The sequence below is a fragment of the Manihot esculenta genome, chromosome 17, assembly GCF_001659605.2.
Source record: "Manihot esculenta cultivar AM560-2 chromosome 17, M.esculenta_v8, whole genome shotgun sequence".
In the NCBI taxonomy this organism is placed as follows: domain Eukaryota; kingdom Viridiplantae; phylum Streptophyta; class Magnoliopsida; order Malpighiales; family Euphorbiaceae; genus Manihot; species Manihot esculenta.
The window spans coordinates 4,352,775-4,371,871 of NC_035177.2; positions in this window are offsets into that span (position 1 = coordinate 4,352,775).

A 19,097-nucleotide genomic window follows, 5' to 3' on the forward strand; every position below is an offset into this window, starting at 1 on the left:
ATGAGTGGTCGTCTTCGCTGGCCTCTTTCGCCCACCCTTCCCCTTCTTTTGTTTCTGAGCTCAGCTTTCCATCGCCCTTTCCTTCACTGAATGAACACTCAACTATAAAGTCCGCCAGCACCTGAGCTTTCATTGATGTGCATGGTACGTACATCAAACAATAAGGTCCCATCTCCACTGGCCATGCTAGCATTCGACATGACATTTTCTGGTCTGTGCAAAATTCTCCTGAGCGGCAATTCTATAACCACGATTCCCTAATGGTTATCTAGGTATATTTTGAATTTTCGAACAACCAAGAGGAGTGCTAATGTTGTTTTTTCAATATTGGGGTATCTAGTCTCTGCCCCCTTCAATATCTTGCTTACATAGAAAATTAGTTTCTAGACTCCACTGTCTTCCCTAATTAGCACTGCGCTGATTGCTTGATTAGAGGCAGCCAAGTAAATGTAGAGGTCTTCCTAGTCCACAGGTTGGTTGAGGATTTTGGGGGAGCTCAAGTAGTCTTTCAACTCTCTGAAGGCTTGTTGGCATTCTTCTGTTCATTCAAAATTGGGAGACTTTCTTAGTTTCTTGAAGAAGGGTAGGAATTTTTCTGCTGATTTTGACATAAATCTGTTCAATGCTATAATCCTCCCAATTAACCTCTGAACATCTCTGATACAGGTCGGTTCTGGCATCTCAAGAATAGCCTGGACTTTCTCAAGATTTAGTTCTATTCCTTGTGCGCTAATCATGTAGCCTAGAAATTTTCCTCCCTTGATGAAAAAAGCGCATTTGAACGGATTGAGCTTCATTCAGTATTTGTCAAGGACTTTAAAGATTTCCTTCAGGTCTTCTATGTGCTCTTCAAAGGAGCAACTTTTGATTATGATGTCATCTACATATACTTATGCATTCCGACCTATCCGATCCTTAAAAATTCTATTCATTAAACGCTGATAGGTTGCCCCTACATTCTTCAACTCAAACAACATTGCTCGGTTGCAATAGCTTCCGTCCTCAGTTATGAATGAGGGAAGTTCTAATTTTTTTTCCAGTTCAGAGTGCGCTTCTATCTACTAGTTAAAGGCTTGCCCAGAGACTTGGGCAAGCATTCGGTCAAGTCAGTTCAACCACTGCACATAATCAACTTCTTTTCTCTTTAATTTTGACTCATCTTTGCTATCATTCTACTGTATAAAATTCATAAAATTGCCAAAATAAATAGTATTCATATCTTATTTGACTAAATGTTTAATTAAAATATATGTTGAATATGTGCATATCAAATTCCCTTACACTTGAACCATGTTTATCCTCAAGCATTCAAACAATTTAGATCATCAACCTTATTCTCAAACTCATCAATTCACACCACTTTTTCTCCTAGAATTTTGGATTGAAGCACAACAGTATATTATCATGCATATAATTAATAATCCCAATATTACAAATAATTATCCAACAAAATCTTTCACATAAATAGAAGAGGTCAAGCTATTCACACTCAATCACATAAATAATCAAGTAGCATTCATGGAGTAATCACTAGGCCTTACCTAGCCAATTCTATTATTATTTAAAGCTGGTTCTCAAGTCTATAAACAAAGCATTCAATGCTTTTTATTTATTATTTGTGAGTACATATTCATCTCTTTCTTGGAATGTTATTACTCTTTTAATGCGAAGGTACATATTTGTGATACCCATCTTCGGTTACTTAATTGGTAACAGTTTCAAGTGGCTACTAGCACTACTCATGGTTACTTAACCAGCAGAGTAATAGCTTAAGGAGTTATAAGGATGTGTTCATCCCTCTGGAGTAATAAGGTGATTGCCGTGTGCTAGAGCATTGGAGTGATAAGGTGGATTTTTGTAAATATGTTTTACTTTGAATGTGTCTAAGTGGTTATGATTCTGCGAGTGATGAGTTTGATTGCCTAAGTTAGTTCAGTTATTTTCTCCTGTTTATTTGCTACTATGGTTGTTTTTCTACTTATTTAAAGCTGTGTAATTTAGCTCATTCATATAGACTGAGCTACATTCAATTATAATAAAATACATTTCTTTATAATTTCCTCTTGGTATCAGAGCCAGAAAGAGCAAAAGTATTGCTCTTTTTTCCTTTTCTTTCTGTCCACTCACCATGGCTTCTTCTACCTTGAATGTAGCAAATTTCGTTACACTAAAGCTGAAACAAATCAATTACCAACTTTGGAGAGAACAGGTGTTGAGTTTAGCTGAGAGTCAAGAATTATCCGATCATTTAGTGGCGGAATTTCCAGCAGATCAGAAATTCACTCCTCCTCCAACACCAATTCCAGAAAATTATCAACCACAGCAATCAAATGAATTTAAGACATGGCAAAAGTCCGACCGATTGCTTCGAGGGTGGATCTACGGAACCCTTAGCGAAGAATCTCTGGGACTTGTCATTGGGCTAGAAACTGTGTGTGCTGTTTGGAGTGCATTAAAAGAGGCCTATGCACAAGATTCACAAGAAAGGGTATTTACCCTACGCCAACAGCTAACTTATTTTCGAAAAGATGAAAATAAGACAATCACAGAGCACTTACGCTTGTTTAAAGAGATTTGTGATAATCTGGCTGCAATCGGGAAGAAAGTTCCAGACGATGAAAAGATCTTATGTCTTCTCACAAGTTTAGGTCCGCAATATGAGACCTTCACCACCACCATGCTCAAACCACCACGGCCAAGTTACAACGAGCTGGTTTCCCAATTAAAAAATCTGGATCAGAGGCGAAGTTGGTTCTCCAATCATTCGGATTCTACGCTTGACCAGATCGCGCATGTTGCCTTTTATGGTAATCAACAGAAACAAGCCAATTCCAGTTTGAATCGACGCAACAATTTCGATTCTCATGGACGGGGGTTTCAGGCCCAACAAACTCGAGGACAGGGTCAGAACAGAGGATCATACTCCTCTCAACGTCGCCCTTCACCACCTGGTCAGCGAAGAATGACTCCCGCTGAACGGGAACTTTATAAGGATGAAATTTGCCAATACTGTGGCAAAAAGGGGCATATAGCCAAAATCTGCTGGTGGATATCTAAAGCACAACGTGAAGATCCTCCACAAGCCCTTGCAGCTCTCACGCTTAACAATGGAGTCGTGGAAACGGACTGGGTAGCTGATTCGGGCGCGTCTGATCACATGATAGGTAACAAACTTCTTCTAAAAAATATTGATAAGTATGATGGACCTGATTCGATTACGATAGGGGATGGTACCTTCCTGCCAATTGATGGTGTAGGTACAGCCTGTTTAAACCAAAAATATAATTTGCCTATCTCTAATGTGTTATCTGTTCCTGATTTAAAACAAAACTTGTTATCCATTAGCCAACTGACTGATGAATATCCTGTAAACTGTGAATTCTCTAACGTGTCTGTTAATGTAAAGGATCGGGAAACGGGACAGGTGCTCTTAACAGGACCAAGGAGGCGTAATTTGTATACGTTGTCTGGAGTACCTACAGCTTATTTCTCGAATCGGTTTAGGACTGGTACCGCTGAGATTTGGCATCAACGATTAGGACACCCACAAGCTTCTGCAGTTTCAGTTTTATTTAATAAAAATCTAGTTGATGTAAAAGGTTCATTGCAATCTAAGTTTTTGTGTGATAGTTGCCAGTTAGGCAAATTGAGTAAGTTTCCTTTTAATTCTTCAGAACATACTAGTTCATCTAGTTTTGATAAGATTCATTGTGATCTATGGGGACCAGCCCCTGTAATTTCTTTTTCTAAGTTTAAGTTTTATGCATGTTTTGTTGATGACTTTTCAAAATATTCTTGGATAGTTCCTTTAAAGAAGAAATCTGATTTCTTTGTTACTTATTTAGCATTTGAACAATTTATATTTCGACAATTTGGGAAGCGAATTAAAGTTTTTCATTCCGATGGAGGAGGTGAGTTTGTTAATAATGCTTTGTCTTCTCATTTTCTTGCACATGGCATAAAACATCACATTTCATGTCCATATACTCCTGAACAAACAGGTGCCGTTGAACGGCGACATCGAGTAATACGTGAACTAGGTTTAACTATGATGTACCATAGCCATATGCCGTTATGTATGTGGGTAGAGGCTTTTCAGACTGCTGTCTTTCTTTTGAATAGGTTACCTACTACTGTGTTGGGCAATGAGACACCGTTTTATATGCTACATGGATTCCATTTTGATTATAGTTCATTACGGGTCTTTGGTTCGAAGTGCTTTCCATACATTTGGGATTCTAGAAGTCATAAGTTTGATCCAAAATCTTGCTTATGTGTTTTTGTTGGTTACAGTGAAAAACACAAAGGTTATAAATGCTTTAACCCTAGAACTAAAAAATTTATCATAAGCCGTCATGTAAGTTTTGATGAGGCAGTTTTTCCTTTCAAGTCGTCATCTTTTGATAAATCCTTTGCTCTTAAAATTATGAATTCTTGGCTACCTGATTGTTCTGGTTTAAATACCCAAACTAATGTAACTGATTCTTCTCTTAGTTTACAGGAATGTGCACCATCTATTTCAGCTGTTGATGTAGCAGGTATTTTGCCGTGTGAAGAAGAGTCTGATGTGCTGCCCCCGCCAGCAGCAGGCACACAGTCAGCAGTAGTGTTACAGTCACCAGCTGACCCACTAGCTGCTCAACAAACAGCCACTGCTGTGTCTGCTGGACAGCCCTTGCAAACGGACCAAATTACTGTTGTACCAGCAGCAGCTCAGGAAGCTAGTTCATCTACAACATCTCAGCACCAATTAATAGAACACGTTCTGTCTTATACTTCAGATGTACTAGCCGATCAGTTTTCTGCAGTTGAGGTATTTGCAGAACAACCAGAAGCCGAGTTGATTCAAGACCAGGAACCAGAGGAGCTTCCTGTTGCCGCTCCGTTGCTCCATGATCAACCCATCACGGATCAGCACATGTTTGAATCTAGTACACAACAGGAGCAGTCTTTAGAGGTTCTACAAATAGGTGATTCGGTTAGTGCAGGAGCAGGTAATTCTTCTTTAGCTGAAATTAATGTACCTGAGGAGCATTTTGAGGATATAGCACCTAATCATTCTATGATTACTCGTTCAAAATCAGGTATTGTTAAACCCAATCCACGATATGCTTTGAATGTTACTATGTCTTCTGTTATTCCGCCTGAACCAAAAAATGTTAAACATGCTCTTGCTCATAATGGTTGGAAAAATGCTATGCTTGATGAACTTAATGCCTTGACTAGAAATAAGACTTGGACTTTGGTTCCCCGTACATCTGATTTGCATGTTATAGGGTGTAAATGGGTGTATAAAGCTAAGTTGAAACCAGATGGCACTTTAGATAGGTTAAAGGCCCGTCTTGTTGCTAAAGGGTTTCATCAACTAGACGGTGTAGATTACACTGAAACGTTTTCACCTATTATTAAACCGGGCACAATTCGTTTGGTTTTAACTGTTGCGTTGGTCAGGCATTGGCCTATTCATCAGTTAGATGTGAAAAATACTTTCTTGCATGGATTTATTTCTGAGAATATTTATATGGAACAGCCACCAGGAATGATTGATTCTAATAATCCTTCCTATGTTTGTAAGCTCCAACGAGCTCTTTATGGATTGAAACAGGCGCCGCGTGCCTGGTTTGATAGACTGAGTGTTTTTTTACTGAAATATGGGTTTTATTGTAGTCTTGCAGATCCTTCTCTATTTGTTTTCCATTCGGCAGCTGGTATTTTAATTCTTCTAATTTATGTTGACGATATGCTTCTTACAGGCTCTTCCAGTACTCTTGTTCAGTCATTTTTGCAGGTTTTAAATTCAGAATTTTCTATGAAAGATCTTGGTCCTTTACATCACTTCTTGGGCATTCAGGTTCAATCCACAACCACTGGACTTCATTTATCCCAGACTTATTATGCCTATTCCATTTTGGAGCGTGCTCAAATGCTAGAATGCCAGCCTATGCCCACGCCATTGGTCCAAAAATCGGTGTCTACATCCGTTGACACACCTGTTGATGATCCAAGTTATTTTCGTGCGCTTGTAGGGTCATTGCAGTATCTCACGCTTACCCGTCCAGACCTTTCTTTTAGTGTTAATTATGTTTCCCAATTTATGCACTCTCCTCACATGTCCCACCTCAAATATGTTCGCCGTATTTTACGTTATTTAAAAGGCACTCTTGACTTAGGTCTTTCGCTTACAGCAGATACGTCACTTGCTCTTTCTGCTTTTTCTGATGCAGACTGGGCCGGCTGTCAGATGACAAGACGTTCCACAACTGGTTACTGCACTTTTCTAGGGTCTAATATTGTTTCTTGGTGTGCCAAGAAACAGACTACTGTTGCCCGTTCCAGCACCGAGACAGAGTATCGAGCTATGGCTCATGCCGCCGCAGAGCTAACTTGGTTAGGATATCTGTTGGATGATTTACGAGTTCCTCAACGTAATCCCCCTATACTTTATGGTGATAACTTAAGTGCTTTATATTTGACTGTTAATCCTGTTCTTCATGCCCGTAGCAAACACATAGCTTTGGACTATCATTATGTGAGAGAACGAGTTGCTCAAGGGGTCTTAATCACTAAGCACATTCCGTCCACTTTCCAACTGGCTGACATATTTACTTAGTCAATGACTAAAACTCGCCTGGCTCAATTTCGACACAAACTTTGTCTTCAGCCCCGACAAAGTTTGAGGGGGGATAATAGCTTAAGGAGTTATAAGGATGTGTTCATCCCTCTGGAGTAATAAGGTGATTGCCGTGTGCTAGAGCATTGGAGTGATAAGGTGGATTTTTGTAAATATGTTTTACTTTGAATGTGTCTAAGTGGTTATGATTCTGCGAGTGATGAGTTTGATTGCCTAAGTTAGTTCAGTTATTTTCTCCTGTTTATTTGCTACTATGGTTGTTTTTCTACTTATTTAAAGCTGTGTAATTTAGCTCATTCATATAGACTGAGCTACATTCAATTATAATAAAATACATTTCTTTATAATTTCCTCTCAGAGTAGATTTATTTTGTGCTTTCTTTTTCTTTTTCTCTTTTTATTTATTTAATACCTTAAACACCTTATTTTTTTGACAAAAATTCCAGAAAAATTAAAAATTCATGGTTTTTATAAATCCTAATTATACCCCACTAGTGCCTTAATCATATAAGCATACACATCTTATTTAAACTCAACTATTTACACGTCAAGATAATTATTAAAAACTATTGTAAGCAATGTAAAACCGAGACAATCATCCTCATAAATACTTACATATTTTTTATGATTCAATTCAAATTTCAAGAATTCAAAAGTGAGTGGAATAATTAAATTGCAATGCTTAGCGAAAATTCCTACCAAAATGCATAAAAAGAAAGTAAAAAAAATGCATGAAAATTGTAAAAAAATTACAAAATAACTCAAGAAACAAGAAAATGTAGCATATATAGTTTCTTCCACATACTTGACCAACACATTGCCCTCAATATGTGCAAAAACAAAAAGTTATATAAATATACTTAGAACAATACTCCCTTGATCAAGTTGACGTGGACAAGGCTCAAGTAAACATGATTAAGTAAAAAGTGTAGTATGCTTTTTGTATTAGCTATAATACACCATATTGCTTCCTTATACTCATGTAGTAATATGATTAGTTTCTCCTTCTTTAAGTGAAGTGTGTCTCCAGCCCTTAAGTATGAATATTTGAGGTGATTGAGCAGCAATTTTAACTCCAACTTAGGTACTTTCATAACAGATGGTTGCAGTTGTGAGTTAGACTTGGACAAGTCTCTGAGCAAGGCTGTCTAGTCCAGAGGCTGAATGTTTTCTAGAGTATAAACAGTTTCTTATAACTTTTTATCAGCAACAATCTACTGATCTAATTGTTTTGGATTGTCTATGTCCATACCCCTATATAGAGCAACATTCAACTTGTCAGCAACACTTAATTCAAATGTAGTTTGGCTCAAAGTACCTAGAACATCTATGCCATCAATATGAGTTACATCACTATAATATTTCAAAAAAAAATCATAAACATTAAATTTAGTCACATCCCCATCAAATTCCATAGTGAGTTTACCATCATGCACATATATTTTGGTCCTAACCGTGCTAAGAAAATGCTTACTCAATAAAATATCAGATGTAATATTAAATTTATCCTCTTTCATATTAATGATATAAAAATCTGTTGGAAAAACTAACCCATCAATATAGATTAGGACATTATTCAAAACACCCTTAGGATAAATAATAGATCTATCAGCAAGTTTGATGACAATACTTATTTTCTTTAAATGACCATCATTCAATGAATTATAAATGGACAATTGCATGACATTAATTGAAGCTCCAAGATCACACATAGCTTTTTTAATTTCAACATTACCAATGATGTAAGAAATAACAATCATACCTCTATCAATGCATTTAGGAGGAAATTTTGTTTGAATAACTGCAGAAACATTTTCCTTCAATACTTACCTTTTCATTCTTGGATAGTTTTTTCTTTTTGATATAAAATTCTTTATAAAATTTTGTATATTTAAACATTTGCTTAATAATATCAAGTAAACGAACATTTACCTTAACCTTGCGAAAAATCCCTATAATTTCTTTTTTCTCGTTTTCTTTCGCAGATTTAGCAAATCTCTTAGGAAAAGGTGGTGAAATGATAAATTTCTCTTGCTAGTCTATTTTTGCAATAGGTTTTCTCTCATTTCTCCTGTTGAATTTCTGCACGCGCTGTTTGCTGTTCAATCACTAAGCCTTGCCCAAGTCTATGCTCATGTGGAATTTTCTATATTGTCTGCTGAAATTTTACAGTGCATTATGCAAATTTGTCATTAAACTTTGCCCAAGTCTTTGTACTCATGGAATTTTCTGCAACTCTTTTCCACTCGTCAAAGTTACTGCACTTACATTTTACTTTGGATTGATTAGCGTTCGAGATGGTAGCTTTTTTTAGGACTCCAATCTACTCATGAAGGTAGTCATTTGGCTCATATGATTTTTCAAACTTTGCACAGATTTAGCAAGGAACTTTACAACATCTTCAAGAGGCATACCTTGCTTTTGAAGAGGTGCTTGTTGAGGGTAATGGTTAAAAATTCAGAAAATTGTTAGACTGCATAGCTAAAGTTAGGATGATCTCTTCATCCTGGATTATATGTGTTGGAATAAAGGTCATACTTCCTTTATTGTTGATACCTCTCAAAATCTCCTATGTCATTGACATATATCCTCTTAGAGTGTGGAACACATATCCATTGCATGTCCATAAGTTGTACAAATCCCACATGCTCTTGCTTGTTGCTCATTTTCTACAACAAGACTTTGCACCACAAATATTAATACACAAAGTTTGGATTCAAGGGAAGACACATTTACTTCATTCATCCTTCTAGGTTGCTCCTTTTGATCTCCATATTATTTGGAAGTTGCGGCCATGATATATATCAACTCTTTTATGGCTTGAGATGTCTTATCTTCAATAGATCATCCACATGTTGCATCAATGAGTCTTCTTTATGAGGATAGAAGACCTCTATAGAAGTATTAGATAAGAGACTGGTCAGAGATGTCATGTTGAGGGCAACTTGTACACAACCTTTTGAATCTCTCTCAATATTCGTACAACTCCTCATATTCGTTTTTACTTAATCCCGCTTATTTCTCTTCTAATTCCAATGGCTTTGAAAGTTGGAAAATATTTATCCAAAAAGGCTCTTACCATTCCGATCCATATAGTGATTGAACCATGTGACAAATAAAATAACCAATCTTTTACGACTTCCTCAAGTGAAAAAGGGAATGCTCGTAATTTGATATGGTCTTCGAATATCCCTTGAGGCCTCATGCTTGAGCAAATTACATGAAACTTCTTAAGGTGATTGTGTGGATCTTTATTCTCATGCCCTCTGAACTTGAGAAGCAAGTGAATCAAACCTGATTTCAGGTCAAACGGTGCTCCTAAGGTTGGATATGTTGATGCAAAATGGTGCTTGATTACCAATGGGGTTGCTAGTTCATGCAAGGTTCTTTCTTGCGCTATAGGTACTCTTTCTTCGATGATTTCAACCTTTAATTCAATAATGGTAGCAACTAGTTCAACAGCAGTAACTACTACATTTTCTACCTCTTTAGTTTTTGTTGCAACTGCTTCTATAGCAACTGGTTTAGCTGCTACTCCATGGGCTATTTTTAAAGCTTTTTCTATAGCAATATCCTATTCTCGGGTTGATTCTTTACAGACTACAGAAGTGGATGCTAGTGAGCGTTGCTTCCTTAGGTTTGCTTGTTTTTGCAAGTTTTTGGCAGTCCTTTAATTTTCAAATCATAAAATAAATCTTCTTCACCACCAAATCTAGTCATGAAAAGAAATAAGTTAGTTTAAGTCAATTCCCCAACAACAACACTAATTTTTTATAGGTGTCGAAACCATAAAAAATAATTTATCCAAATTCAATAAACATAAATTACGTATAGGGTAAATAGGATCGAATCCACGAGAAATTGACACTAAAAATCTCCAATCAACAATCAGAAAAACAAACAATAAAAATAAAAAGGGGGTTTGATGAAGAGCGAAACTAAAATAAAATCAAGAAAATTAAGGTAAGCAATAATCAAGAGAAAATTAATGCAAACAAATTTCAGTTGAAGATTATGATTCGTTTCAGTTGGGAGAATTGATCATTAAAGCAAAAATATATTTATTCATTCCAATAAATTGGTTTTAGTCACGGGAGACGCTCCTCAAAACCAGTCTCTCCTTAGGTATAAATTAATTAGAAAATGTTCACTAATTAAACCTAATCAACAAATAACCCAAAAAATGTCTCTTGGATTTAATTTATTAACCACTTTAAGAATTAGAGAAATTTAATTTTAACCAACAAATCAAATCACGTGGTGAGTTTAATATAGATCATGCAATTCTGTAGTGGATTATACTAATTGTTATATTATTGAATAACTCAAGCAATTACGGACTAAAGCATTCAAACTAATAATATATTATCTTGAGATTGATCAATCATCAAAGCAATAATAATAATAACAATAACTGAAATTGCATAAATACTAGAAGAATAAAAATGAACAATAAAATTTAGATCTCACAATTCTTGAAAAAACTAAAACTTCAACCTATTTTCAACTAGAACTAAAGAAATTAGCCACATATGACTACAAATAAACACAAAAAGAATAAATAAATTTGGCAAAAAATTGAGGATATTCTTTCTATTCATAAAAATATGGTACTTTTAAACCCTGGGAGAATCTCCTTGAACCGTCTTCTTAAAGAGTTTTGATTTGAATAATCTTCAATAAAATAACTCTCTTGACTTGTTTTCTAGGAGGGATGGAGATTTCGTAATCTTTAGGAGCGGTATACTATGGAATCTGAACTGAATCCTAAGAGATCGCATATCTTTAATGAAAAGATCTATTTTTTTTTCCATATCAGTGTGCTTTTGTATCTTATTCGAAGGCTTGCCCAGAAACAAGTCTCGGTCAAGCCTATTCAGTCCTTAAACATAATCAACTTCTTTTCTTTTTAATTTTGACTCATATATGTTATTCTTTGCATCACTGTATAAAATCCATAAAATTATCAAAATAAATAGTACTCATATCTTATTTGACTAAATATTTAATTAAAATATATATTGAATAAGTACATCATCAAGTCTCTTCGAAGGAAAGATAACATCAATATATTGGTCATTTATGTTGACAGAATAAGAGATTGAAGTGATGCAAGCCATCATCCGAGATACCTATTTACTATGAAAACCCCTATAATTCCATTCCATACACTCATATGCTTTGCTATGTCTAGTTTGAGAGTTATGTCAAAATTTTTTCCTTTCTTCCCTATTTTTAAAGAATGCATTACTTCATGATTAATTAAGATGTTATCTAAACTTCAACAAATCGAGATAAGCAGTAATATTTTATAAATAGAATAAAAATATTTAAAATTTAAATAAATAAATAATAAAAGCATATATTAATGCATAAAAAATATTATATTTATCATAGATAAAATTAATAAATTAATTAAAATTTTATAATTTAAGTTTTCTATTAATATAATTTATTTTATATATGACATTATAATCCACTCCCATCCATACTCTATAAATAATATATACAAAATGAAGGAAGAAAATTTTTTAATGACAACGAGTATATAAGTTTCTTTTTAAAATATGTAATTTTACTCGACACGTGTAATTTTAAAATGTGTAATTTTTTAACTTATCAAATTGAAAATTGAAATTTTGATATTTATGGAAATTAAATCCATTTTGATCAAAAATCGAATCGAAAGTTTTTTAAAATTTAATTAAAATATTTTAATCTTAATATGATCTAATCTCTCTATATTATTGAAAATAATATATTATTATTACTAATCGATTCGATTCGATTTTTTTTATTAGAATCAAACCAAATCAAAATATCTAAAATTTTTTAAACTAATTTAATTCGATCAATTTTTTCTGTTTGAACTGAGTACTGCCGAGTCCTAAACGCGACTATCTATTGCTTTCATTGCGTTGTTTGGGTGAGAAATTATAATTGCTTTCAAAATATTCTATCAACAGAAGACGTGGCCCATTAAGATTCTAAAAAATAAAACAAGAATGTATTATATTTTAAATTATATTTTATTTAGAATTAAAACTTAATCAGATATTTAACTTTTGAGTCTATAGAAATCTAAAATTCTTACTATTTAAAATGTCTAATTAAATTTTATTACAATATAATTTAAAGTAAAATTTTGTTAAATGGGATTTGTGAATCCGTAAGCCCATTTCTCTACAAAATGGGATTGGATCCATAAGCCCATTTGCTTGATGGACTGAAGAGTCCACCAAGTATCTGCCATCTTTTTTATAAAATTTAAAACTTTTATTTATTTATTCTAATTTAATTAACTTTCTTTTATTTATTTATTATAATAACCATATGGTATTCATACAGAAGAAAAAAAAAATGTACTTATTACAATCATAGCTGCAAATTTTCAAAATTTTCTTACCATTTGATTTGTCTACAATCTAGCCCAGACTAAAAAGGCTCCAAGACCCATTTCAGACTAAAAGTTCGGCTGAAATTCAGTTTTCCTTATTCTATTGAAATTCAATCACATAATCTAAATTCTATTATGATAAAATTATCGACAAACTATTTAAAAAGTCAATTTCTAAATATGTGATTTATCACATTTTTTCTTTAAATTTATTCTGAATCTTCTATTGATTTAAATATTAAAAATTTTACCGATCAAACTATTCGTGTTTTTTGAAAGAACCGAAATAGCATTAGTAGAATATATATATATATATATATATATATATATATAAAAGAGGCTGCATTTCCAAGTGTTTTATATTAGCAACCCTTGTCATGTCCAAAGGGTAGGAACACAATGCCTTCTTTGAAGAAACTTGTCTCCATGAATGGACCACCTCATCATCTCTTTCAAGGATGGTCAAATTTTTAATCAGATCATATCTTCACAAGATGTTGATTTATAAGTGCACATCTTTTTTTCTTTTTTTTTAATAAATAATTCAATAACAAAAAAAAATTACTAAAAACAAACAAAATATATTAATATAATATACAAATAAAATCATATCACAGGATTATAAGGTTTGAATTCAAAATCTCATTGAAATATATCGAGAAAAATCATAATATAATTTAAATGAGTTATAGTTGGCTTTATTTCCTTTTTAAATTTAAAAATGTTAAAAATTGACTATTTTTATTATAGTAAAAAAATTATAATTAGAGTCTAAAAATGACTGTTATTTATTAATGACATGATATTATATTTTGATATAAAATTAAATAATATACGTATAGATTGAAAAATTAATGAAATTATAAGATTTTTTTTTATATTTTTATATGTAATGTATGACATGTGAACTGTATAATTTGCTTTTTGAAAGAATCTAAAATAATAATAATAATAATAATAATAATAAAAGGAAGAAAAATGTGAGAAGAATTATGTTTGGTTGCAGTTTTTTCTAAGATTGATAAGATGTTGACTAATCCTTGTAATTGACTTGGTAAAAGAGGAAAGTAATAGAAGAAGTAGGGTAAAGATTCTATACAAAAGAATCAACCAATCATGATTTTCCACTTTGCATGTATTGATTATTGAAAAGTCTTTGTTTTATATGTATATATTTGGACTCATTCAATCCTTAAAAGATTTTCAAACTTCATAGTCTTTGCCTAACAAAACTCACTCTCCAAATACCTATCATACGATGAATGAAACGGTCAAACATTCCAACATTTATTTTTAAATTTAAATAAATAATTACATCACCTAGTCTAATATAAAAATCAGTTTTATAATTAATAAAATATTAAATTTTAAATAAATAATAAATAATTTTATAAGTATAATAAATTACTTGTGAAAGGAAATTATTGGAATGAGTTAAATTGACTTATGAGGCCATGTTAATTATTAGCTTATAAAATAATGCTAAAAAAATAATTATTTTTTTTTCCAAATTGAAATTTCAATTATATAATTAATTTTTAGAGGAGGAATCGAAATAGAGCGCTAACAATCATTCAACCAGTTTCCCAATGATTCAACCTAAATTTAATCAAATTCTTTATTATATCTAATATTTCCTTCTTCTAATTTCCACAAATTGCACTGAACGTTATTTATATTCCTTTTTCTTAATAATTAATAAATATAAAAATTTAATTCATTAACAAAAATAATATATTACATTTTAATCCATAAAAAATAAAAAATATATATAAATACTTTATTGATACGATGCAATATTTATTCAAAATATACATCATATAATAAAATATAATATTAAGTTATAAAAATTTTTAAAAAATTATATTTGTCATCATAATAGTAAGTGCTCAGAACGATAAAAATACTCATTTTTTTAAGTCCAGTCGAGTTTCTCTTAACATTTAAGTTATAATTAAAAAAAATTATATAGCAGATTTTTATTACGCCTACAAATAGATGTGAGTATTCGGTCAATTCAGTTTAAAAGCGAATCGAATTAAATAAATTAAAAATTAAAATTCTGATATTTATGAAAATTAAACTGAATTGATTTTGATAAAAAATCAAATTGAATCAAACTGGTTTAATTCGGTTCAATTTGATCGGTTTAAATTTTTAATAAATTTTTTTATATTTTGTTTTTTAGTATTTTAAAATTTAATTGAAATATTTTAATTTTGATATGATCTAATCTCTATATTATTAAAAATAATATATTACCAAAATCAAACCGAACGAAATAATTGAAATTTTTAAAATTAAAAACCGAATCAAATCGAAATGAATAAAAAATCGAACTGAATTTTTAAATTAATTCGATTCGGTTGATTTTTTTAATTTAAATCGAATACTGCTCACCTCTACCTACAAACGCAGATTTCTTATCCACTAGTTGATACTAATCGAATTTTTAATTCTATTTTCTTAGAGTATAAAAATAAACTATATATAAAATTTAATGTATATAAATTTATACACTCCTTTTAAATTCAAGTAATTTATTTACATTCGCCATATTCACTCTATTTAATAAATTATTAGCTTGAATATCCGAATAACTGTCTATACACACTAATCATCTCATTTTATTTTTTTTTTTTACAGAATATCAAATTATTTTCGGTTTATTTTCGATTACATCATTTGTTTTTATTATGAATAAATAAAAATTAATAATTATCAACTAAAATAATAATTATGTTATATAATTAATTAAATTAAAAGATTATTTTTTAAGTAAATCAAATAGAAATTCATATATCAAATAGAGAATATTATAATAAAATTTAGCTTAATATTAATGTACTATTTTGTACAGTTAAAATGATCATAATTTAAATCCAATAAAATTAAAATAAAATCCAAAGTTGGCAAAAGGGCAATAAGTAGAGTAGCTTCCTTGGCTTGAAGAGTTTTGATCAATGATTGTACAATTGAAAAAAATAACTATAAAAATGGTCCAATACCATGGCAGAGAATCAGAGATGGATAAAGAAAGAAATGCTGACGTGTCATGGAATCCAAGTCTCTGGAATATAATTTATTTATTTATTAAAAGTGAAAAGAGGTGGGAAAAGAAAAATAGAATAAACAAAAGGCATAACCGACAGAGTGACAACACAAAAAATGAAGAATCTTTTGGTTTTATTATATATATAAGATAAATTTTATTTTAAAAATAATTTTATAATCTCAATCACATCCTTAATATATGATAAATGTATTAAATTTAAAAATTTTATATCCTACTCTTCTAATTTTTAATTTTTATTTAAAAAATTATAATAATTAAATTAAACATTAATTATGAGATTTAAATAAGAAAATTAAAAATATATAAAAATATAAACATAAATATTTAATTTAGAGTTATTAAACAAAATAATCCAATATTTACGAAAAACTACACTTATTTTTACTAAATTTTAAAATTAGTCACAGTTTTATCCAATATAATAAATTACATTTAAAAAAATTAATTTTCCTCTTTAAAAGATAAAGAATCAAGAAATTAATTTTTAAATTAAATTTCACATATTTTAAATTTTTATTAACAAATATTAAAACAACAAAATAATATTTTTTTAATTTAATTTTAATAGTAATTAAAAGTATTTTTAGCTCTTGAAACTTATAATATAATTTTCGATATTATTGAGAATTAATACGTAATCTGTTAGAAGTTTAATTAAAATATTTATACTTATATTTCATATTCAATATTAATCACATACATAAATTTCAAGAGTTAAAAAAAATTTAATATTGTTAGGATCAATTTTAATATATCTTAAATTTAATTGAAACTTAATTTTTTTTCAAATTATTTAATTATTGAGAAAGAGAAAATAATGTAATTAAAAAAGAGAATGTTGTTGAATTTAGACATAATTAAAATAAAAATATTTACTTTAAAAGTCTAGTTTATGAATCGATTTGTTGAAAATAAAAATAATTATTGTGATTAATATAAAAAAAGAATTTCAAATTTATATGATATTGATATTATCAATGGTATAGTAACTCAAATTGTATTGAAAATAGAGAGGATAGGGAAAGAATTTTGGATATTTATTAATTTTTTTATCATATTTTTATATTAAGAACTCTTGTTGTTTCCTTGAGAGGGTAAGAACAAATTCCTTCTTTGGAGAAATAGTCTCCAAAAATGGATCTCATGATCTATTTCACGAATGGTCCAATATTGAATAAGATAACCTACATAAACAAGATCATATCTTCAAAAGATATGCACTTGTGAGGGCTAATCTCTCTCTCTCTCTCTCTCTTTTTTATAATGCATAATTCAACAATAAAATCAAAATAACATTATTAAAATACAATATACCAAAGTTTTCGATAACCTTAATAACATATAAATAACTGAATCCATTAAGATCACAACACACAACACGTATGTACAGGATTTGAAAAAGTTTTATGAGTCTTTTCGTTTAATTCAATCGGACAGTAAAAAAATCCAACATATGAGATATAAGGATTAGACTATCAATACTTCTGATCCTTCTAAAATTCGAAACGGACGGAAAAACCTCTTCAAGACTCGTACTACAATTATAAGGTATTAAATACAGCGTGACCGATCATAGTGACTGAAAGGGACCCACCTTGATACATATCGAGTGAGTCAGGCACGATCTGATGAGACCAGTGTAGAATGCCGACCTCTTACACACTGGCCATCTCCACGATACATCATATGTGCGGTAAAATAGACTGACTTAACGTTCGGTATGAGCTAGTCGGCACCGCATTTATTAGTCAATTGACCACCATTAATAAGTTGCCTAATGTATCTACACAAAGATATTCCTGCCCAATTCAATGGGACGTGACATAAGAGTGTCAGAATGATCAGAATATATATATCTTTGGTCTAATCCAAATGGAGGACATTCCCAATTCATGAACTCTCACCGAACCTATTGAATTTATTTTCCCTCACGAAACCTTAATTTCGACAAACAAAACACCTGATCCATTAACTCCCATTTATTTCTTCGTCTACTCTTCAGAAAATCGATCCCGGTCCATTGATTTCCTTAGTAAATCGAACCCTTGTCCATGTGTCTGCATTCGATAAGTCGACCGAATTTTAGTGATTTTTTAAGTATGAATACCTAATTAGAACCATTTGTTTTAAGAAAACAAAAACATACTATAATTTGAAGAAATCTATCAAGGATTATATAATTAATCTTTTCCCAATAAGAACATTTCAATTTCGAATTTTTTCATTTATTCATTTTGAAATATATTACTTCTATGATTAGAAATTAATGAAGAGGTATTTAATTTTTATTATGCAACATAATGTTAATATCTCAATTCATAAGGATTAGAAATTGTTATTTTATATATTTAAAACGTAATCATAAATCAATTACAATAGGTTGAAAACGATACATTTATCTTCGTTATTATGATATAAAGCAGCAGTTTAGTTATTTTTTGCAAAGAATAAAAAATATGCTAATATTATAATTTTATTAAATATAAAATAAAATATTTATTAAAATATATTTTTACGTAAGTAAAAAAAATAAATTTTTTTTACAATAATTATAAATTACTGTCAACAATTTCACAAGACTATTTGTAATTTCATATTCAATGTTCAAACAATTCTTTAATCTATGAGTTATGGGAAGTTGAGAGTCATTATGGAGGTTGAGAAAGCATATTTCTCTCTTTGAAAATAGCCAAAAAAAGTAGAAAATGTGAGAAAGTGTTTTGTTTGATTCATTTTTTTCCTTAGAGATTGATAAGATGATAGTTATCTATATCCTTGTAATTGAGCAAGTTTTTTTTAAAAAAATTATAGTAGTACAAGTAGACAGGGATGAGCGCTTTCAGACCGAAAAAATTGACAGAACCGAATTAATTTAAAAATTCAGTTTGTTTTTTTATTCAGTTCGATTCAGTTCGATTTAATTTTTAATTTTAAAAATTTTAGTTATTTTGATTCGGTTCGATTTTAATTAGAAAAAATTAAAAAATCAAACT